This window comes from Macaca mulatta, chromosome 1 (genome assembly GCF_049350105.2).
Source record: "Macaca mulatta isolate MMU2019108-1 chromosome 1, T2T-MMU8v2.0, whole genome shotgun sequence".
Lineage (NCBI taxonomy): Eukaryota > Metazoa > Chordata > Mammalia > Primates > Cercopithecidae > Macaca > Macaca mulatta.
The window spans coordinates 118,256,387-118,263,372 of record NC_133406.1 but is presented as its reverse complement, the minus strand read 5'-3'; the positions used below and the strand labels follow the sequence as shown (position 1 = coordinate 118,263,372).

The following is a 6,986-nucleotide window of genomic DNA, read 5'->3' as shown; positions in this document are numbered from 1 at the left end:
TTCTCCCAGCTCAGCCTCCCAAAGTGCTAGGAGTACAAGATGAGCCATTGTGGCCAACTCAGATACATATATTTTTAAATGTTTCATTGATGAAACTTACAGAACTTAGTTATTGATTGGATGTAGTTGATACAGGAAAGGAAGTCTTGACTCCAAGGTGTGTGTCCAGAGCTGATAGAAGTGTAATGGTGCCATTAACACAAATTTAAAAATCAGAAAAAAGCTCAGAAGTGTAGAGGGAGGGGAGGTCTTAGTTTTGGGATATATTGAAATGTCAGTAGAATATGTAGAGAAAATGTCTAGCCAGTAGTTAAAATACAGATAGTAAATGATTTGTGACTGAATATATAGACATAATGACTAGCTTCATAGTAATAGGAGTAGTAAAAATCACACAAAAAAATTGTAATGCTGAGTGTTCAGTCCCTGAGCAAGGAGAGGGGTAGTTTAAGGGAGGGGCTGTCACCATCCTTGCTGTCAAGTTAAACTGTTAACTAAATTCCCCCCAGTGCTAGCTTGGCTTATGCCCAGGAATGATCAAAGATAGCTTGGAGATCAGAAGCAAGAAGAGTCAACTACGTCAGGTTTCTCTTAATGTTATAATTATGAAAAGGTGGTCTCACAGGGACTTTGGATGAGAGAGTTTCTTTCTTTTTTTTTTTTGAGATGGAGTCTCACTCTGTTGCTCAGGCTGGAGTACAGTGGCGTGGTCTCGGCGCACTGCAACCTCTGCCTCCCAGGTTCAGGCGATTCTCCTGCCTCAGCCTCCCAAGCAGCTGGGATTACAGGCGAGCAACACCATGTCTGGCTAATTTTTGTATTTTTTGTAGGGACAGGGTTTCACCATGCTGGCCAGGCTGGTCTCAAACTCCTGACCTCAAGTGATCCGCCCGCTTCGACCTCCCAAAGTGCTGGGATTCAAGGCATGAGCTGCTGTGCCTGGCCATGACGAGAGAGTTTCTAGTTGAGGGGCATTTACTGCCTGGTTGTGGAATGTTAACTGAAACTACCTCTATCACTGAAGGACATAAGATGATCCTGATACCTGAAATACCCATACTGTCTGGGATGGTGTCAGATAAACATGTTAATGAGAATGGCAGTTCCCAGAGTTCCATACTTAAATGGCAATGGTTTATATAGGATCATGCCACCTGGGGAATGCCAGAAGGAGAGACTCACAGGCACGGATCCTCTTTTTCCCTAAAACTGACTCTAGAACTGCGTGAGGAGCTGCCAGATTCCATGGTTCCCAATAAACAGTTCCCTCACTGACAAAAAGCTATTGGATTTGTGGATGGCAGTTTCAAAGTGAAAGGCCCACCTCTAGTTTGGAAGGCTGCTCCTCTGATCATTTATCAGAATGAGCCTCCAAGCCCTGCCCACACTCCTGGAGCTGGTGGGGCAGAGCCTGCTGAGGAACCAGTTCTCGGCCATCTTCACCCTGGAGGAGCTGCCCAAGGAGGTCTTCTGTCTGCTGTTCATGGAGGCCGTCAGCAGGAGACGCTGTAGAGTCTAAAGGCCATGGCACTGGCCTGGCCCTTCCCCCGCCTCCCTCTGGAGTCCCTGGTGAAGACACCTCATCTGGAGACCTTGTGAGCTGTGCTGAAGGGACTTGATACGCTGGCCAGAAGGTTCGCCCCAGGAGGTGGAAACTTCAAGTGCTGGATTTGCGAGATGTTCATGAGAATTTCTGGACCATATGGTCTGGAGCCAGGGCCCTGTCCTGCTCCCCAGAGGCCTTGAGTAAGAGGCAGGCAGTGGAGGACTGTCCAAGGACAGGAGAGCACCAGCCCTTGAAGGTGTTCATAGACCTCTACGTAAAGGAAAATACCCTGGATGAATGTCTACGCTACCTCTGTGGGTGGATCCACTACAGAAGATATTTAGTACACCTGTGCTGTAGGAAGGTACAGAATTACTCAATGCCCATTTCAAATTTCAGAAATTTATTGGGAAAGGTATACCCAGACAGCAGTATCCATGAGTTGGAAGTCTGGAAAAAGTGCTCACTGAATAGAACAGGAAAGTTTGCCCCTTACCTGAGCCAGATGAGCAATCTTCACAAACTCTTTTTAGCCTTCGGTTACGGGTGTGAGTTATACATGCGCGGCCAACAGCAGTTCATTCCTGACTTGGACTCTCCATTCGTCTGCCTGGAGCCCCCAGACGCTTTATATAAGAAAGGTCAATAATATTAAAGAGCACCTGGAGCTCCTGCTCAGATGCCTCAAGAACCCCTTGGAGGCCATTACATTCTGTCATGCTTACCTAGCTGACCGGGACATGCAGTGTCAGTACCCAAGCCTCAGTCAACTAAAGCAGCTGCATCTGATTCATATCCTAGTGTGGACCACCAATCTTGAGCCCCTTGGAGCTCTGCTAGAGAAAGCTGCTGCTGCTCTCGAGACCCTCGTCTTAGAGGACTGTCGGATCCAGGACTTCCAACACCGGGTCATCCTGCCTGCCCTGAGCCACTGCTCCCAGCTCACCACCTTCTACTTTCACGGAAATGAGACCTCTGTGAATGCTCTGAAAGTCCTATTGCGTCACACAGGCGGGCTGAGCAAGTTAAGACTGGAGACAGATCCTGCCCCTCTGGACAGTCTTGACAACAGGTGTCATGTCAATTGGGAGATCATCGCCCCAATTCGGGCTGAGCTGATGGGTACACTCAGGGAAGTAAGGCAGCCCAAGAGGATCTTCTTTGGCCCCGCCCCCTGCCCTGCCTGTGGCTCATGGCCATCTGAGAAACTGGAGCTCCGTCTTTGCTCCTAGGGAAGGCCTGGTTAGTGGGGTGGATAAGCTGTGTCCCAGACACTTGGGCACTAAACTCTAGGACATAGGTACATTTTTTTTCTTTCTTTTTTTGAGACAGAGTCTCACTCTGTCACTCAGACTGAAGTGCAGTGGCACAATCTCAGCTCACTGCAACCTATGCCTCCAAGGTTCAAGTGATTCTCCTGCTTCAGCCTCCCGAGTAGCTGGTGTTACGGGCATGTGCCACCATGCCCAACTAATTTTTGTATTTTTAGTAGAGACAGGGTTTCACAATGTCGGCGAGGCTGGTCTCGAACTCCTGACCCTGCCTCTGCCTTCCACAGTGCCAGGTTTACAGGCATGAGCAGCCAGGCCCGGTCAGGTGCATCTTAAAGGAAGCACAGAACGAGTGTGTTTCAGGCACGTGCTCAATGTGAGTAGAAAAAACAAAGGTGACTAAGCAGGGGGCAGTACTGGGTGAAAATGCTGACTTGGCATCAATGAGGCCTTCAGGGACCTGTGTCCTAGAGTCAGAAATAGAACCTGAAGTTCTAGAGTGATGCAGGAGTTACCGCCACAAGGATGGTTATTTAAAAATGTCAAAAATAAATGGAACCTGAATGGAAAAAAAATTGTAATTCTAACACATAGCTGAGACAAGGACTTAGGCTAAGATAATTAGGCTAATATATATATATATAATTTTTTTTAAAAGCCCTGTAAATTAAATGCTGTTTGTCTTTATCTGTTTTGCATTGCTAGAACAGAATATCTGAGACTGGATGTAAAGAAAAGAGGCTTATTTGACTCACAATTCTGGGAGCTGGGAGGTCCAAGATTGGGCAGCTGCATCTGTTGAGGGCCTCAGGCTGCTTCCACTCATGACTGTAAGTGGAAGGAGAGCAGACATGTGCAAAGAGGTCACATGGCAAGAGAGGAAGCAAGAGAGAGAAACTGAGGAAGCCAGACTCTAAAAGCCCACTCTCGCCAGAACTAATCCATCCCCACAAGAAGAAGAACTGACTCACCCCCACAGAGGGCATTAATCTATTTATGAGAGAGCTGCCCCTATGACCCAAACCTCCCAATAGATCCCACCTCCCAACACTGCCACATTGGGAATCAAATTCCAACACGAGTTTGGGCAGGGACAAACCACATCCAAACTATAGTACTGTTACTACCCATGCTTAGAGATGAACAGAACTAGGTTAGAGAGATTAGGTAAACGAGGATATGAAGCCAGGTATTCTGATTCCCAAAGACTGCACTCTTGGCCACCATGCTTTACTGCATCTGTAAAGGCTGTTTTGACAGCTAGTGTGCAGAGAACACATGAGTGGTGGGGAAGTGGACGCAGTGGGCAATGGAATGAAAAAGAACAAGAGAACAGAAGGCAGCAATGGCAGGACACAGGGGAACAGAAAGAAGACCTAAGCAAATGTGTAAGTCTGGGAAGATCCTGAAGAGAAGCCTAAGAAAGGCTAACTGGCACAGAAGGACCCAGGAGGAAGTTGGAAGGGATGGAATTAGAAGGCCTAGGAAGGAGTTAGCCTGGTCAAAGAAAAGAGAGACTTTTCTGGAACAAAGAAGGAGTAAGGTGAAAGTACCAAGGAATTCTGAGGAGAAGCTGAGAGATCTTAGGTAGGTAGCTGTCATGGTCAAATTTTATCCCCAAAAAGATGTTGAAGTCCTAACCTCCAGTATCTATGAATGGGACCTTATTTGGAAATGGGGTGTCTGCTGTTGATCAAGTCAACATGAGGCCAGTGGGTTGGGCCCTAATCCAATATGACTGTATCCTTATAAAAAGGGGAAAAATGGGCACTAAGACAGAGACATGGGGAGAATGCCATGTGAACCTGAAGGCAGAGATCAAGATGATATGCTTACAAGCCAAGGAATACCAAATATTGAAATTGTTCTTTTTTTTTTTTTTTTTTTTTTTGAGACAGAGTCTTGCTCTGTTGCCCAGGCTGGAGGGCAGTGGTATGATTTTGGTTCACTGCAACCTCCATCTCCCAGGTTCAAGCAATTTTCCTGCCTCAGCCTCTCAAGTAGCTGGGATTACAGGCACCCGCCAAAACACCGAGCTAATTTTTGTATTTTGTTAGTAGAGACAGGGATTCACCATGTTGGTCAGGTTGGTCTCGAACTCCTGAACTCAAGTGATCCACCTGCCTCAGCCTCCCAAAGTGCTGGGATTACAGGCATGAGCCACAGCACCCAGCCCAGATACTGCATTTGAAATGCGATATTGAGAAGATATCCAGAAGCTAGAAGAGAGGCATGGAACAGATTCTCCCTCACAGCCCACAGAAGGAACACCTTTATCTTGGGCTTCTGGCCTCCAGAACTGTGACAAAAAATTTCTGTTGCTTAAGTTACCCACTTTGTGGCACTTTTTATTATGGCAGCCCTAGCAAACTAATACAGTGACCTTGACTTTCTCAAGAAATAGGCAACTTGTTCCCCATATCACATAGCTTCTGTAAAGAAAGACTTCTGGCTCGGTCCAGGGCCAACCCAGGTGTGGTTGGTGGAGATAATATTATAAGTGCAGCACTTGGGCCAGAGCTTAGGAGAAATCAAATGGGAAAAGTCTTTTTCCCTTCTCCCTCCAGGGCCTCAAACAGCAACTGATTTCCTCATCCAGCTTGACCCTCCAAGGTGTCCTGGGAACAGGGTGCAGGAGTGCAAGGTGGGCACGCTCCCTGAACTGAGCTGTAAGGAACCTGGCTTGCTTTGGTCAAGGATAGGCCAAGGTAAACATTCGGAGTGACTCAGCAAGTTTAGAGCGCAGGTGTATAACTCCACTTGTTGTCATAGGCATGTAGACATAACATAGAGAAGCTCACCACCATAGCCATAACATAGGGAAGGCTCATCACTTGGCTCTAAGCCACTATTGTCTATAAAAAGTATAATTGCTTTGCCAACACTGTAGAGGCACACTGATGCCCAGAGAAAGAGAGAGAACCAAAGTTGTCCGTCTTTGCAGATGGACAGAGGGGAGCCAGGATACAGCTTGGCTCACTCATGTCCAGATAGGGAAAGAGTTAAGCTGCTGACCCTGAAGGCAAGGGAGAGCCGGCCACACAGTTGTGTGTGGGAACCACTGAACTAACCAGCTGAGACAGGGTGGACAGTGTGAGAAAGTTGTTGATGAGAGTTGATGCTGAATAAAATCATCTTTCACCTGCCTACAGCCCCCTAAGTGTTCTTTCTGCTCATCCACCCACTCCCTTCAGACTGCAACATGACATTTGGTATAGTCGTGAACCTGACATAAGCATAACTGAGGCAGGCAGATGTAAGGCCTGAGTGTGCAAAGGGCCTCTCTAGGGTGGAATTTACACCTATGACCAGGGCACTGGTACATCTAGCTCACCCTGGATGTCACCATTAGCATAGCTAACTTGGCATTTGAGGTTACATTAGATCCCTTGAAGTATTGTTGTGATGCTGGCTTTTTTTTTTTTTTTTTTTTCATTGAGGAGAAAAAGGAGGAATTCATTTTTATTTTCACAAGGTCTCCGGAAGCCTGGGTTGGTGCAGATGGGAACATGCAGCTGACATTGAAGCCTGTGGGAGGGTGGGAAGGAGCCCCACTGGGGATAACACACCCCCGGCCCCCACTTAGCTTTCACTCCTATGTCAGTGGTCTATGAGTCTTTTGTCCCCAGTAGCCCTACTGGTCAGGGACTGTGTCTCATTCTTTTTGATGGCCCCACAGTGCCTAACCTAGCACCTGACACATAGTCACTCCCCAATGAATATAGAGCAGTGGCTCAATAGCTTCTTCAATATTAGAACAATAATGAATGTTTCCATGTTTCCCATTCCAAAAGCAGATTTAGAACACTGACACCCATTTAGAAGCAGGATGGAAGCCCACAGCATAAGGGCTATTCTGACACTATTGATACCACCTATTCCAGCACACCACCTTCCAAGGTCAAAAGTGACTGTTCCCCTCCATTTCCCAGCTGTCCTGCCTGGGAAAAACAGGATTGGAACAGAACAGGAAGTATTAAGTAGGAAAACACTAGAAGTTAGAATTGTAAAATGTAGTAACACACTAGAAGCCTGAAGACTCCTTAAACAGGCCTGACGGAAAGCTGGGGAGGAGGAGGGACAATTGTGAAAGAGAACAAAACACCAGGCGCTTGAAAAACTTTGGTTCCCTGACTAATCAGTGGAGTCAATAGAAAGACAGCCCAAGA

At 46.9% G+C, this 6,986-nt stretch overlaps 1 pseudogene; it reads left to right on the top strand.

Moving 5' to 3' along the window:
* Window positions 1-1,363: 1,363 nt before the first annotated feature.
* On the top strand, window positions 1,364-2,778 carry LOC100425871 (PRAME family member 17 pseudogene; annotated as a pseudogene).
* Window positions 2,779-6,986: the final 4,208 nt, after the last annotated feature.